Source organism: Gopherus evgoodei, chromosome 5 (genome assembly GCF_007399415.2).
Source record: "Gopherus evgoodei ecotype Sinaloan lineage chromosome 5, rGopEvg1_v1.p, whole genome shotgun sequence".
NCBI lineage: Eukaryota > Metazoa > Chordata > Testudines > Testudinidae > Gopherus > Gopherus evgoodei.
In genome coordinates this window covers 121560604-121576940 of record NC_044326.1, presented here as the reverse complement: position 1 = coordinate 121576940, position 16337 = coordinate 121560604, and the positions used below count along the sequence as shown (strand labels likewise).

General features: G+C 37.2%; 1 protein-coding gene and 1 long non-coding RNA gene across 3 annotated transcripts in view; one reads left to right on the top strand and one right to left on the bottom strand.

Moving 5' to 3' along the window:
- The window catches only part of CCSER1 (coiled-coil serine rich protein 1), a 1155265-nt gene that overhangs the window by 1111652 nt on the left and 27276 nt on the right, over positions 1-16337 (top strand). The gene's annotated exons all lie outside the window — the stretch shown is intronic.
- LOC115652590 overlaps positions 6819-16337 on the bottom strand; it is a 73500-nt gene continuing 63981 nt past the window's right edge. Inside the window, exons 2-4 of the long non-coding RNA XR_004000690.1 lie at positions 10712-10844; positions 8388-8732; positions 6819-6940 (exon numbers count right to left, since the gene is read on the bottom strand). This is a non-coding gene — a long non-coding RNA (uncharacterized LOC115652590). The remainder of the gene's footprint in view (positions 6941-8387; positions 8733-10711; positions 10845-16337) is intronic.

Below are 16337 nucleotides of genomic sequence, written 5' to 3'. Positions count from 1 at the left end.
ACATCCATAGTTTTGCAGCTCTGTACAGTATGTTTTGTGGTGATGTATTGCATGCAGAGCTGTGTATACTAAAACAAAAAATAATTCTTTTTTGGTATTACTTTTAATGGATTTCACTTTTGTGTAGCTATATGTGTAAGGCGATTATATAGCTCATACAGTAATACAAGCAATAATACGTGACTGCCAACTGTGAGGTAGGTGTGATTAATAACTTAAGCATAAATCAAGTTATGAAAATTGATAGGGTCAGATATGCTTCTTTTGCACAGAATACATGCTGTAGGTTAATAGTAATAGTGCCAATGTACCTTTACAAACGGTGGGTCAGAACTATAATGTTTGGAACGGATATCCCCATTCCACTCTGTCAGTCTCCTCCTTTGCATTCAGCAATGTCCTAGCAAGAGTAGGTTGAGCTAAACAGTCTCTCTGTTTGGTGTACCAAAATTCTTATTCTAGAAGACAAGAATTTCCTCCTTATGAAATCTAATCATGATGTTATATGAGTACATCTCCATCTTGTGCACCAATATCTTGGCACATATTATAATTTCTACATTAAACAGAGAGAGCGCTCAGGTTACACACTGTGTGGCCTTTTTATCTTGGGTATCATGCAGGTGTGTTTTGTCCTCCCCTCTTGAAAGACTATTTTTAGCACCAGAGCTAGATGATCACAGAATAGTTTATAAAACTCTACTGTTGAGGTATCCTCTCCAGGTGTTGCTATCCATATTTAATGACTTAAATGGCCTATTTGTTTCTTCAAAGGAGACAGGTCCCTCTGTTTCACGTTTTTCATTGTTCATTAACTTTGATAAACTAATTCTTCTACAGAGGTCGTAAGAGTACTGAGATTATTGTAAAATTGAAGATTCCAGTCAGGTACAGACATGCCTCCATAAAAGCTGTGGAATTCATTGGCTCTTTCTTCTGGCTTATAAATTGTGTTTACTTGTTGTATTATTAAACTAAGTATCTGTGCCTCTTATTTATTCAAATATGTTGCTGACAGCTTGCCTGCTCTTTCACCTTGTTCATAATGCCTCTCTCTTAAAAGTGGGGAAAGACCATATTTAATTTTTCTGTAGCCATGAAGCCTCCCTCCTGTTCCCTGGCCCAGAATGAGGTTGTACAAGATATAGGGGCAGCCTGCCTTGCAACATTTTACACAACTTTGGGAAACTGGGCCCTGAAGCTCCTTGGTGTGCTCTGTGTTGTGTGTGTGTGTGTTCACCTCCAACCAGACCCAGTCAGACAAACTACCAGGCCCAAGGCTTTATTCTGTAAAGAACATAGAACAGGATTACAGTCCCGCAGCCTTCTCTCTGCTTCCTGCTACCTGCTCCCAACTCCGTCAGTGCTGAGACCTCCTGCTGGCGGAGCAGAGGGTACATCCTTGCAGGAACCAGGAAGCTTTCCCAACATGCCGCAGGTTGTAGTCTACAACTTGTAGTTCCCACAGCTGCTGTTGAAGCACCCTGGACCTTGGGCTACATTCCCATTAAACAGAAGGTTTATTAGTTTGTGTTAACTTTCTTAATAATTTGTCTGATGGTACTTCACTGTGAGAGATTAGCAGATGCTAAAACATGTTCGCATAGGTTAGCTCAGGCTCAGTCTTCCCAAATGATGTTTGGAGATTGTAGGGAACCTACATTTTGAAGTATAAAATCTTCACTTTCATGTTCCGTATAAGCTTTATTTTTAAGATCTTTCAGTAGGAATGGATTCAATCTACATCTGGTTTTGTGGGACACATTTTCTGACAGTACCATTGTGAACAGAGATTAGTTTGATATTCTTGGTAAAATTTTACATTCCCCTACCAGTTGTAAGAGCTAAGGGAAAGCATGGGAGAGTTAAGCTCAGCATTTGGAAATTAAAATAACTGCAGAACTTTTGCATTCTAAATGTAATAAAGATTTGGAGTAACTTACTAGGAAAGTTACTGAATTGAATCAATGAGTTCAAAAGATATGTAAATATATTTATGGATGAGGCAGGGAGGATAGGATTAATATTCACCAAGAGAGGGCACTACTGGAACCTGCATATTTATTCATTGGATCCCATCTCTCTGCTGCATGCTCTGTTGTCACTCTATCTCCATATTCAAACTTCTCCAAGTTCTGTTTAAATGCTTACCAAGTATTCTACTCATTCAATCTAATGCTTAATATGCTCCAAATGGTTCTTTGTTTTTCTGTATTATTTCCAATCATTTTAACCCTATATTTCTTAGCAAAGCAATGGTTCTACTCATTTACATAACATGCTATTTCAGTTCTTCCTTTGTTCTTTGAATCAACCCATATCATCATAAACTCCCTTTGAAATTAACGGGAGTCGAGAGCTCTTCATATCATAGCACTGGCTTCTGTAAGACGAGATTGCATCTCTTAATATTACCCCCAAATTAATAGTTTTTTAAAGTACTGTACAAGAGATAACATAGCTGTGATTTACGAAACCGCTGCAAAAGCACTGTATATTGATAGGGCACTCTGGGAACACACTGCAGATTGAAGCTAGTTTTCATCCTTGTTATCCATGTTGTGTAACTGGATATACCACTGAATCAGATTTCAGCTGGCTTGCTATCACATTAGGCCTTTATGGATGCACAGTATTTCAATGTGGAATTTATTCATCGAAGAAACCACACTAACATATTTAGTAATACATACTTTTCTTTTTAATTATAAGATAATCAATTCATTTTTCTATGTACAATAAAATATTTATGTAAATGGAACTTAACGCAGGAGAATTTTTATAAAAATACTTGTAAATGCAGATGATTAGAAGCATCTATAATTATACCTTAAATTTGAAGTCCGTCTCAAATGAAGTCATTTAACTACAAATAAACTTGTTCTAAATAACAGTGATTAAATATCTGTTTTTCCAGTCAAAATTTCTAGAATATGTTAAGTTAAACTAAAAATTAAATTGTAGTAGTGAAGACAAATGGTGTCAATTAAAAGCTGTAATTGTTTCTCCTCAATGTAGGAAAAGCGGATTTCCAGATAAAGAAATTTTAAATGCATTGTACAAGCAAGAAGTACACTGTGGTGGGTAACATGACATGTGCAGCCTTCAGATAATTTAACTACATTGTGTGAAGGCAGTTTCCAAAAGGCAGTATGGGAGTATGAATAGATGGTGTACAGTTTCTTTCTTTTCTTAAATCTACCTTAGACTATGCTGTTTAAAATCACTCCTAGTGGAAGGCTGTTAATAGTCATGAGATGAATGATTTAAGCCCTTTCTACAGTGCACAGTATAATAGCATATCAACTTGGCATTTATTAGGTCACGAACAACATTACTTGGAAACCTACCACAGTTTTGACCTAGTAAATATCTGCTTTGATCTGACTACCATTCATTCTATTCTTAACTACAATAGAAAATTATGGAGTGACAGCTAGGATAATTCCACATAATATTGTTTTCTCCAAACTTTGCATTACTAACAAAAAAGTGTTAAATACTTCCACTTGCAATAAAAATTCATAGACTACAAGGTTACAGTAATAATTTTCAATTGTTTTTCAACTACCATTATAGACTTCATTTTTTTGTCATTTTAGTTACTCGGAGCTTTGAAATGTGACCCTGAAGTAGTCTTTTCATTCAAATGTCAATAGTAGGCCATTTAATTCATGGTGGAGGATAAAAAAGGTTATTTGCTGGTTGCATAGAAAGCATACGTAAAAATCTGGAACTTGAATCCCGTAATATATCACCAAAACATGTCCATATATAGCTGAAGAGTGCACACAAGAGAGAGAGAGTCATATGGCATCAGCAGATTGTCTCAATCACAAGGAAAAGGTGCGTTAGTACCACTTGGACCTTTTTCTTTTCTTATCCGCAGGGTTGAAAAGTCAAATCTCCAGTCAACCAAACTTATGAATATAATATTTTGAGGATGCCCTACACGTTTGACCCTCTCATCCTTCCTGTAAGTCAAGAGTGGAGGGCACGAATCCAAGTAGTCTATTCCAGCAACTGGTTGGAAGTAGGCTCTGAAGAGTGAGTTTGCAATTTGGGGGGAAGGAATTCCTCCCACCTCCCTCCACAAATGTGCTTGGTGCCTGGCATGGCCCTATACATTGGTCTCTGGGCTCCTCTTTAGAGAAGTAACAGGTAGAGCCCTGCAAATGCATATATCCACTTCATATCTGTGGATGCTCGCAGATCATTTTTGTGGATTGTGGATCGGATGCAGATACAAATTTTGTATCCATAAAGGACTCTAGTAAAAGTTTCAGAGATTGAAATTATTATAGTTTATTTTAGCCAGGGGACCTCTCTTTCTTTCTTTCTTTCTTTCTTTCTTTCTTTCTTTCTTTCTTTCTTTCATGTTCCTATATATTTAAAAACATAAAACAGCAAAAAATATTGTCCTTGCTTGTTCTTGTTAGCACATATATAAACTAACATGAAAATGTGCAGCCATAGACATGAACCAACAAAAACACAATGGGACTATACAGAAAAAGCAAAAGGAATTTCTTGAAACTTAGAGCGCTGCATAAAAAGTGCAACCGAATGAACTTCTGCAGTGTTAAAGAAAAGAAAAAAAGGGAAAAGAGATGACTGTCTAGCATCTTCTCCTGTAACATTACTGGCACATTACATTTATATTTTTTCCTTATATTGTACCAATTATTTATTTCCCAAAGCTCTTTCCATATCGACTGAAACTTTGTTATGTTTATCTTTCAGTACAATACACCAGCTCCTGACAAAAAGCTATATTTCCCATGTACTGTAACCAGAGTTTTAACATTTATGGATATGAATTTTGCCATTACATAATACAAGCCTCTTCACACATGACTGTAAGTGCAGTCTGCTTCTTTGATTGTGAAAGGTTTCTAATTTTAATGAAATCATACAAGAGCCATGAGCAGCTGGTTGGAGAAATTACTCCTCCTCCACTACAACATTATTTGTAGAATTTGATTCTGAACAGGCTATGTCTGTGGGAAGACACATCCACAAGATTTGCTCCAAATCAGAAACCTGTGAAAGGTTTAGCATCTTACCTCAAGGTCTTGGTTACCTTGCTGTCCTGATTTTGTTTCGGTTTTCTATTCATTCATCTTCTGTGATCAACAATGCTAGATCCTCTTCTGTCAGATCAATCCATTATGGTCTCCTGTTCTCTGTTGGTTTCATTCTCCATGGGTACCACATTTGGAATTGAATGATATGCACTCACAAATACACACACTTCTTTCACTTTCTCTGATCTTTCCTCGCTTTCTACCTGTCTTATCTTCAGCAATAGGTTAGACTTTTTCAGCTCATTGTATCCAAAATTGATATCCCAAAGTTCCAACTAATTAAAGGAGCATTCTCAGCTGAATCTCCACCAATGTTCTCTTCCTCTTGAGCACAAGTTTCATATTCATCCTTCTTGTCATGACTGTCAACTCTTTTGTGACTTCCATATTACCCAAGTCTATTATCTCTCCTCTTTTTTTTTTCTTTTGAGGAAAAAGTTTTCAGCTATTTTCCAATGAAAGGAGAGTAGGGGAAAATATACACTTTCCTCATTATAAAAAAAGTAGCATATTTTGAACAGCTCTAGCACCTGACTACCTATAAGTAGAAAGCTGAAACTTGCATCCCAATCCTGCACATGAGTTTGCATTGGTAAATTATTGCAGTTGCCTCAACTCCATTGAAGTCATCCACCATAATTATCTATAGGACCAGGGACTTAGTCCTCAGTGATGACAAGCACCTTGGATTTTTTTTCTTGTGAAATGTGGTATAGTTTGACAGAGTATTAGATGGAGTGGAAAATCACATGATACTCATGTAAAACCTCTGAGTCTGATTTTTATTAGCACTTTTATCCATGTTTGAAGGAAGGTTGCCACTGCATGGGCAATACCGATAGACCCTGGTCATCGGCAGGCAGGATCGAACCAGGGACCTCTGGAACTTAGTCCGTGAGCCTCTACCACATGAGCTAAAAGCCAACTGGCTGTTAGCTAAGGCTGTAGAGGAAACTCTTTAATCTTTCTCTCCACGTGGTCTTGGTGACCCAGGAGGTGTGTGGCTAACTCAGTTGCATGCTGAATGTGTGCAACCTCATTGTTATCTAAATATAGTTCTTTTATGAAATTTTAACAGAGTTTCTTTAAAATTTTGTGCAAATGCAGCTTATATAATATATGGAACACACACCTCTTGCTGATTCTACCACTAACTACAACTTCATAAAATGCAATCAGTGTTTCAAGGCCTGTGCTAATTATTGGTATTTGTCAAGGAGTGTATGTGTCACCAAGCACACTTTTATACTAGGCTCTTGCAATTTGACAGCCTGTCCTTACCAATATGTCTGAAATATATCCTGTTTCAGAGCCATCACTCCGGGATAATTCCCTATCTTGCTGTGTAATAGCAGTAGGTGTATTCTGTTCTTGTTGTTGGTACTCTCTTTTAAATAATGGCCATCATTGTGAGAAACATAACTGAAATAAATAAACTAACATACATACTCAAGTAAAGGTGAAGTGGGGTCATATACATGCTGAAGAGTTTTGCTGGATCAGAGCCAAAGTTTCTTTCTCTATTCTTTGAATGCATATAAGACTTGTGAGTAACTTTCCCCCATTTTAGCCCCCATTCCTTTGATTTTGTGTGTGGGGATGGGTGTAAAGGACAAAAAAGGGTCTGTGCAAACTTAACTAGTCTTTCAGATGCAAGATATTTTTGCCAACTCAAGATAAGAGTGGTTGGTCATTATCTTACCTGAAGAAGAGAACAAAGATTACCTTAACTGCTTAACTATAACCTCTTCAGTGTTGATCTCATAAAATGTATGGGATCGTAGATGGGATCCAGCTTTCTTTATGGAGCTTCTGAGTATGATGAATCTTCTCCTTTGGAACTTTGTCAGCCACTGGAGAGAGAATCACACATTCATGCATGTGTCTCAGATGCAGAAAGAGCCTAAAAAAGGGATACTCAAAAAGTGGGAGGGGGAGTAGAAGGAAACCTTTCCCTTCAAAAGCTTATATAATGTAGTGCATCATATCAGTCAGCCGACTTCCTTTATCTGCTGTGTTATGTTGCCTATTAAAGGAGAAACTGACAACATCAAGAAAACTCCAGGAATGTTAACAATAATTTTAGCAGTTCAGTTAATTAAACTAACACTTAGAATGGTGATCTGCATAGATAACTTTAACTGCTTTCCATCACAGCATTTCCTTTTCATTGTTTGATTTGTAGCATACTAGTTTGCAGCAGTAGGCAGCCAAGGTGGGAGGAGAATTTAAAACTCTAAAATGAGATATGTCTGTGGAATTTTACCTAAACCGTATCAAGCAATTATTATTGCCATTTCATTCCATGTCTCAGTCCCCATCACAGCCAAGAATTCCATATTTAGTCACTGGTTACCTTGCAATTGATCCCCCAGGGTGAAATTAACCACAGCCCAGAAGACTGACACATGGCACTGTGCATTACTTAATTCTCACAACCTGCATAAAAGGATTAAGTGAGGTTTAAGTGGTGGCCTGGGATGACTTTCTACGCTGTGAATACAGAAATATCTTTCTAGAACTTGCCTTGAGCCATCGTTATTTTCCCTTCCTCTTTTGGGGCCTTTTTCTACCTTCCATCAAAGTCAGTGTCAGAATTTTCAGTTACTTCAGTGGGATCAGGATAAAGCCTTGGTGAAATATTTCAGCAGCTGCTGAGACTTGAAATCAAATCAGTATTGGTTAATGCAGGAAAATGCTGGGCTAAGTTTAATTGTTTGCCCCTGCAAATTATGAAAAGCAGAACATTACATTTCATATTTATGGAAAGGTACCATCACAGTATGTTGCAGGGTTACTGAAGAATTCCTCAGTCCAAGATATTTAGACTTAATAGTGAAGTACACAATGAGCTTTCTTGATTGTTTATATTGTATAAGTAGCCACACAGCACGGAGCAGGCACTCACAGTCCTTTCCTCCCAACATACTGTGGGTTAAGTGTAAATCTTGAGAAAAATTCTCCTTGAAACAATCAAAGAGGACACACTGCTCCACGTGCTTGCCTGTAAGCTATAGGCAATGTTCTCAGGATGACATGGATCAGCTCTTCAGTCGCTGTAAATTGTTGAAGAATTATGGAAGTTGATGGAGATATGTCAGTTTACCTCTGCTGAGTAACTGGTCTTCTGTAGCTCATAAATTTTAAATGGGCATTTCAAAATGAATGGTGCATACTGTAGAAGGTAGTTTTAAATTATTAAACATTATTCATTGTTGTCTTTAAGTAAATGGATAAAGTTTCTTTGTCGATTGTAAACCTAACTCTCCACCAGGCCCTGGCTACCCCACTCCAAAGTACCTTTATCGTTGCTTCCAACTCTGGAAGGGAGGAGAAAGTTTGCAGGTATAAGGAAGTGTCCTCGGAGGTCCTGATGGCACTCCTTGTTTTGGTTAAAAGGATGTCCCATGTCAGGCGTTTGATGATAGATGTTGCCCAAATGCAGGCTTCTGGGTGGATATGCTGGTTGGAGGGAGAATTTGGCACTGCATGTAGGTCTGTGCATGGATAAATCCCACAGGGCCTGTCAACATTGGCTGAAGGGTGAACCTGAGGGAAAGGGCTGAGGTAGAGAGAGATGGTGGTGACTTGTCTCCATTCTTCTAGAAAGATTCAGGGGCGACCGTTGCTCCTCTTGCACATGTCCTAAGAAGACACCATAGGTAGAAAAAGAATATTTCATGGGGCAATTACAGACACGGCCTTTCAGTGAGAGAGGTATAGAATTGGAACATATGAGAATGAAAGGCTGGGTGATACACAGTTGAAAGTCAGGGTGCAACAGATCCCTGTTGTAAAGGACTTACAATCTAGACACTAATACAAGTATCATATAACTAGAGAAAGGGTAAAATCATGACTACCATGAAGTCAGTGGCAAAACTCCTATCGATTTCAGTCAGGCAAGGATTTTACCCAAAGTATGGTGGCATGATTGAAATGTAAATGTTTCATAAAAGGATGGTCCTCATGAATTCACTGAAGGCTTTCATAAATAGTTCTGCAATTCTGACTCTAGCTCACTGCATTTTTTGCAATTCTTGAAGCAGGCCAAAAATTAGGATGGTGGAAAAGAAAACCATTATTGCAGTATGAGATATACAGATAATCACAGGACAGGACAAATGTGAAATACACCCAAAACTAAAGTATCTTTTGCAAAACTGAATCACCACAAATGAGATTTTGCCAAAGGCAAAATCCAAACTGCCTGGCTTGTCACAATGTCTGTATAAAGTTGTGTAGCTATCGGTTTGTTTTTCCTGTCCAACGTATTACAACCAACCCCTTTCTGCATTAAACAATCTCTCATGGTAAACATTACATTACATACAATGTTATCACCAATGAAGAGGGCATCATGAGAAATGCATGTTTTCTGATGGAAAACAGTCAATATACGAAGTGTTCTCCTGAGGTAATTAAAATCTGCATGATAAGACATACATGTCATATGGTGTCTAAATCCACAGACCCTACAGTAATTTAGTTCTCTGCCACATTGACCTTGCTCCTATTAATATTTTCAATGCACAAATAAAATGTATGCTTCCTCTCTTATCTGCAGCATTATTTCATTGTTGCGAACAGCGTGTGATAAGTCATAAAGCACCTTCTACACATTCTGACAAAGTCTGCACACAACCAGCCAGTTTGTATCTCAGCTTTTGTGACCAATGTTTCAAGTTTCACAGCTCTCTGCCAGTAAAACTTTATCTCATGGTTGCAAGCCAGATCACTGTTGACAAGAAACATTGTTGACATTTGCTTGAGTTATTACTGTCAGAGCTGACTGATTACTGTTTTTCATTTTTCTGGGGAAGAAAAAGTGCAGTGTTTTCAGATAGAAAGCTTAAGAATTTTCTAAGTGATAGACCTTGTCCTCTTTCTCCATTCCAAAGCACTCAATCACCAAATGTACCTGTAGATTAAAAATAATTTGCCAACTTGTTTTGTTACTGGGTTCTCTTCCTGTATGTGGAGAGGGAATTGCATTAGATGAATTCTCAAGATTTTTATTTTCTTGGGTTATTGAAAAAATTGCAGAGGGTTCTGAAAAATATTAATACATTTTGTTTTCTATCCACGTGTTTTGTAAATGATGTAGACGTGGTTTCTATAGTGCTATCTATTTTGTGGTCCAATCTCTGGCATTAACCACTACATATATATAAGACTCAAGTGTCTCTTTCTCCTTCTTTTTCTTGTTTAATGTGAAAAAACTTCCACAAACAATTCATTCAAATCAGCTTGTCAAAAACAGGCTGCATTTGGTTGAATTTTTTAAAGAAGATTTTGTAGGTGACACAGCACAGAATAGGAAGCAAATTAATTCAACTTCAAAAACTCCTAATGAATCTTCTTCACGGTCTAAAAAGAATAAATTGAGTAAACCTAGATAATGGAAATCCCTAACCTGTATAAAGAGGTACACTGTGCCCAGTCTCCATTTCTGCCATATATACATAGATTTAAAAAGGGGAGGGGGGAAAAGCAGTACTTCCAGCTAATTTCTTTTCATGGTCAGATAAGAGTTGAAAAATGTCCATTTAAAAACATAAATTATATATACTTAAAGGATCACTGAAGCTATATATTTCTCATGTTTTTAAATGCATTCTTACCTTTTTAATAAAGCATGAACAAGTCGTCTTCTGACAGATTTGTAGCAGTAGCTTTTCTCCCAAATGTGCCCACTTGATGACTCCAGTGCATTGTCAAGCTAGTCCCTGCAAATCCTCGCTTTGGGATTTGATTCTGGACCAAGAAAAAAAACAGATGTAGATTTAATTAAAAAGGGGTGCGGAGTCTTGCATTACTGGAACATTAGGGCTTTATGGTTAAAAACTGAAATAATTTAAGAAATTAATAAATTAATAATATCTTTCACTTGGCTGCATTTCACATCCTGTAAATTTTAATGTTATATATTTTGTGACATGAAACAGCAATATGTTAAGCTATACATTTAGCAAGAAAACTGCAAAATAGAAAATTCTACATACTGCAATTCAGTTATACCTGGTATTTCCTATTCCTGTATCTCCTTCCTCTCTGCTTCTTCCATGTTCACTCCCCTAGACACACACAACTGTGGAAGCAATAGGCCCTTCAACAGATCTAACACTGCTCAGCTTCATTGGACAGCGGGACCCACACAAACCTCTTTTGAATATGGTGCAGGCCTAAAGCAATTCTGTGTGCCAGAATCTAAAATCATTTACTCCAGTGTCTATCTGGAGTAACTCCATTCACTACCCCAGATTACACGGCGTGAATTCTAAATCTGTCCCTCCTATTAACTCATTCAGATTTATTAAGGTTTAGCTATTCTTTTTATTCCTAGAATTGCACTGTTTGCAAAATCTTGTCAGATATGGGGGCATCACATAATTATCATGTTATAGCAAATACACATCACAATCAAGTTCTATAATCCTAGCTCTTCTGGACAGAAGCCATTGTATCAATCAGATTAACCCATGCTGCTAATATGGTAAAGTGACTTTCCCATTTCAAAACCATTTTTCCTAGGGTCCAGGAAGGAACTGTGAAAAATGACTAATACTGATAAACATTGTATATATGAAAAAGAATAAATATTTAGGGCTGCATCCTAATAACCTTACTCCCACTGAGTGGTACCTTATTTCACAGGTGGTCCCATTACACTCAGTGGGACTCTTTGTGGACTAAGATGTTACAGAATTAGAATAAAAGTCACAGCATGTGGCTCATAGTAGGGTTAGAGGTATGGATGATACAAGTTTGTGAGAAATGAGCTCAAACATTAGTAGATAATAAGTTTCTGTGCTCATGGAGTGAAACAACAGTAAGTCAACACAGCTCTGAATGGAACCACTTTGGATTTATTTTGCAACATAGACAATAACAGCCACAGTAGTGGTATTTCAAGTGGATGTTGCTGTGGGACACTAAAATGATCTCTTCTTTTACATATTTATCTCCAGCAAAATAAGAACGTTAACCGGGCTGCACAGCTGGCATTTAATACAAGTCATTGCTTTGTTAAATTAATAGAATAGGAAAATAATTTTCTGAAGTCTTTCCTAACCTGTCGATAGTGTGCCCCATTTATTTTCAGGTCCTTCAGCGCTCCTGGATTGACACAAAAGGGACAGTTTAAAGTGTATGTTTTATTGTGTAGATGGTAAGAACGTCTATGCATCCTAAAGCAACATATACCAATTATGCAAATCATTTTTGAACAGGTAATAAACTTGAGAAGATAGTTGTAGCACAGACCTAGTTCAGGTGGCATATACTAATCAAAACTTATCACAGGGTTAGAATCTGACAAAGTGACTAGACTTGTTGCTCCAAAATGAGGGGGCTGCAGGCGCTGCCTAATGAAGAAGAAAATAAAGCTGTCAAAAGAATTAACCTCTCCTATAAAACATTATTCAGAGAGGATCCCCATTTCAAATCATTCCAAGGTAACTTTCAGCACATAAAGGGCAAAGGCTTTTACACTGTTATTTATATTACAGTACCATGCAGCGGTCTCGATTGGTTTCCCATTGTGCTAGGCTGTGTACATACATATGCTAGAGACAGCCCTCACCCCAAAGTTTACAAATGTAAATAGGTAAGACAAGCAAAGGGAAGGGAAAAAGAAAGTGTTATTGACCTCATTATACAGCTGGGGCACTGAGACACAGAGAGTAAGGGACTTGCCCAAGGACACACAGGAGGGCTGGCACAGCCTGGAATTCAACTTAGTTCTCCTACATTCCAGTCTAGTGCCTTAATCACAGGATCAAAATTCCTTCCCCTGTTAAGAATTATTGTCCCCTGCACCATTGCTCTTTCCCTTTCCCTCCACCATCATTTGAATATTTTCATGTCATTTTATTGCTTTACCCTTCTGTCTGACTTTTCCTCACTCTTAACTTCTCTTCTTGCCTTCCCATTTCATTGCCTTTTTAACATTCCCTTCCAGTCTCCTCTTTTCCACTTCCTGTTTGTTTTGGAAGGTAACCTTATTTGAGTCCTGTCATTTTGTGTATTTCAACAGATAGTCTGATGTTTTAAGGGCTGGAGACAAGTTACCTATTATATTATTTCCTGTCATACAAAACATACTTGTAGTGGGTAGCTTTGTCTTTTATTTTTATCTCCCTCCTATCTGATGGTGACTCAAAAATGGAACGTAAAATATGTGCCTAACATTACTCCTTAAGTGTTTTGCTGCATCACTACAGTGAAATAGAACTATACTAAGCAGTTTCAGTAGATCTGATGGACAAACATTGTCAAAAGGAAACATAAAATAATCAGAAGTTGATGGCAAAGATTGCCTCTGTTTGAGCTTAAGCATTCAATGTGTAGTATTGGTATTACAGTTTTGCATTTCCTCCATAAGGCTAAATGGAAATCATGCATCTAAATTCCAGTTTGGCTCACTGAAAATGTAGCTCAACATTAATAGTACAACCAACATTCCATGTGAATGGCAGGAACTAATATTTTCCATAACAATTAGGAGACTGAGGAAGATCACCTCTGGAAGTTAGAACCACACCTGGATACCTTCTTTGGAATGTCTGTGCACATTCTTTGTTTTGTGTTGTTTATATTTCACAATTCACTTGTCGATAATGCTTCCCTTCTCTCTGCCAAAATGTTACTCACCACAGCTGTGCTGATCAAGAGGGAAAAAGTACAAAGCACTAGATGAATGTTTGATAGTTCTTTCTAAAAATAGGTGGTCTCTATGTCAATATTTCTCTGCGCCCTTGAAGGTGAACATTCATTTTTACTAAGCAAAAACATTTGAGCAGAAATGCTGGGTCTTACTAGCATGATGAGACTACCATTGTCAAAGCTGTGTATTATGAACAGGTACAGGACTTGAGACAAAGATGTCTTTTGAAACAAATGTAAAAGTTGCAACAAGCTCATTTCTGAAAACCATTACATATCATTGTTTCTTTATCTTAACATCATTGTCTTCCCTTGTGTCAGACAATTCAGCAGAAACCTCTGGATTTTTTCTATGCAATTTTGGCAAAGAATACTATCTAGTGATAGAACAGATGGCACTTGACCTTTCCCCGATCATTTCATGAGCTGATTGACTTCAAATATTAAAATGTGAATTTAGAAATTCAATCAAAACTGAGAACTGTAGATGGCAATTTCTGTAATGAATACAGTTATTACATTGAGATACATATATAGCAAAAGCAATTTCAATTTAACTGGACCCAATTCTGTAGTACTGACTCACTGAAGGAAATAAATTTTGCCTAAATTAGGACTGAAAGATTTGATCCTTAATTTGAATCCAAAATAAAATATCCCATTGTCTAATACTTCATGCAATTGTATTTGGAAGGAGGTACAAGAAGAATTCTGTCCCATAAGTGCATCTTCTATGGACACTTTAACATCACCCAGTGATAAATGCACAGATTAAGCCAGATTTTTAAAATCAGGGTCACGTAATTGCACATAGATATTTGCATGCCATTCATTCATATAAGCATAGATCTGATAAGCATATGCAATTCAAGTACTTTCATGCACACATGACCACCTTGGTACCCAACTGACCATGTGTGCATCCAGTTACCGATTTGTACACATACAAACTGGCTGTCTGCATGTATACATTTCCTGTACAGAAATGCATGTGCCAGTTGTAAAAAAACAAACAAACAAAAAAAAACCAACCACACACACACACCCCTGAACTCTGAAAATTTGGCCTGGGATGCAAAGAGTTGGTGGCCAAAATGTGTTGTGTTTTTTTTCCTGAAACTGTTATGTCTTGAAATTTCAAAAATAAAACAGTGTGCAAAATAGGAATTAAGGAATTCAGAAATTCAAAGAAAGATTCTGTAGTATCCAGCTATCTTCTAAATGTACATGGGGGGGAGGGGTGTTGTTTGAGAAGGTACAAGATGGTGCTATAAATCTGTCATTTAAAAAATACCTTCTTTGTGGAATGACTATTTAGAACAAAAGAAATTAAAAATACAGAATTAAAATATATACAGATCTGGAAACCTATTACACTTATGCAAGTTATTCTGGAAGTCAATAATCTCAAGCATCAAAGCTTCAAGTTTTGTGATATTTCAAAGGCTGGATTTAGTGTTGCAGCTGGAAAACATGAAGCCTTGAATAATCTTAAGGACACTCAGGAGCATCCTCTGAATGGAGTAAATTAATCTTTTCAACATTTTTAGTCCTACTAAAATATACTAATAGCTGTGTGTGCAGGCCACAAGTGAGCTTCAGAGAAGTAGGTGAACATGTGCTTATGACAACAGTTCTGTGTACAAAATCTTATGTCCCAAGCTGCCCTTTTGCATCTTTTTGTAGATGCAGAGTACAGCCTTTGTAGTTTAGATGCAGCTAGAGGAGTCAGAGGACGAAATTCATTGTTGGGTATAAGGCCTCTGAAATCAGGGACAGTACTCCATGAATGACCTGCTCCCGTTGACTGTGTGTGTGTTGTGCCTGTTAGGAAATAAGTGAACAAACATTTTTGTTTAAGATGTATTCTTAAAAGAAATGGAATTGCCAAGATGACATTTAATGTTTTTTTAAAAACAGTGTATCTGGAGTTTTGTAGCCTGCTACATAAAGTTACATTCATAGACCATTTTTTTTTTGTGGCTTTATGTATGTATGTATGTAAGAAGTACAATTGCAATGCAAGAGCTACAAAGTAATAGAACCACAGCACTAATTCCAAAATTCTCTTGTATCAGTTTCATGACTGGAGAAGTACATCAATAAATTAATGTTGCCCAGAACATGATCATTTATAGTGTTTTCAAACTTCACTCCTCACTAGGCTCCATGGAACAGGGGGCATTTGAAGAGTCAAAAAACTGAATTATCTGCTAATATGCACTGCACAATACTGGCTCAGTCTGTGCAGCAGCAATGAAGTTGTTACATCACAACTTCAATCCTACATTCTTTGTGAATCCTGGGATCCTTCTGTCCTGGTAATCAAGAATAGGTCCCATTGAGAAAATTCTAAAACTTATTACATGATTTACCATATCAGTTTGTATTCTATTACAAAGTTGCAATACCCTCTATTTGCAGTTTGTCCCTGATTCAGCAAAGCACGTAAGCATAAGCTTAACTTTAAGCATGCGAGCAATTCCATCTTTATTTCATCAGCAAAGTATTTTAACCATGTGCCATTGCAGTAAATAAGAGGAAGTCCCATTGAAGATCATGATACTTAAGCCTGTACATAAA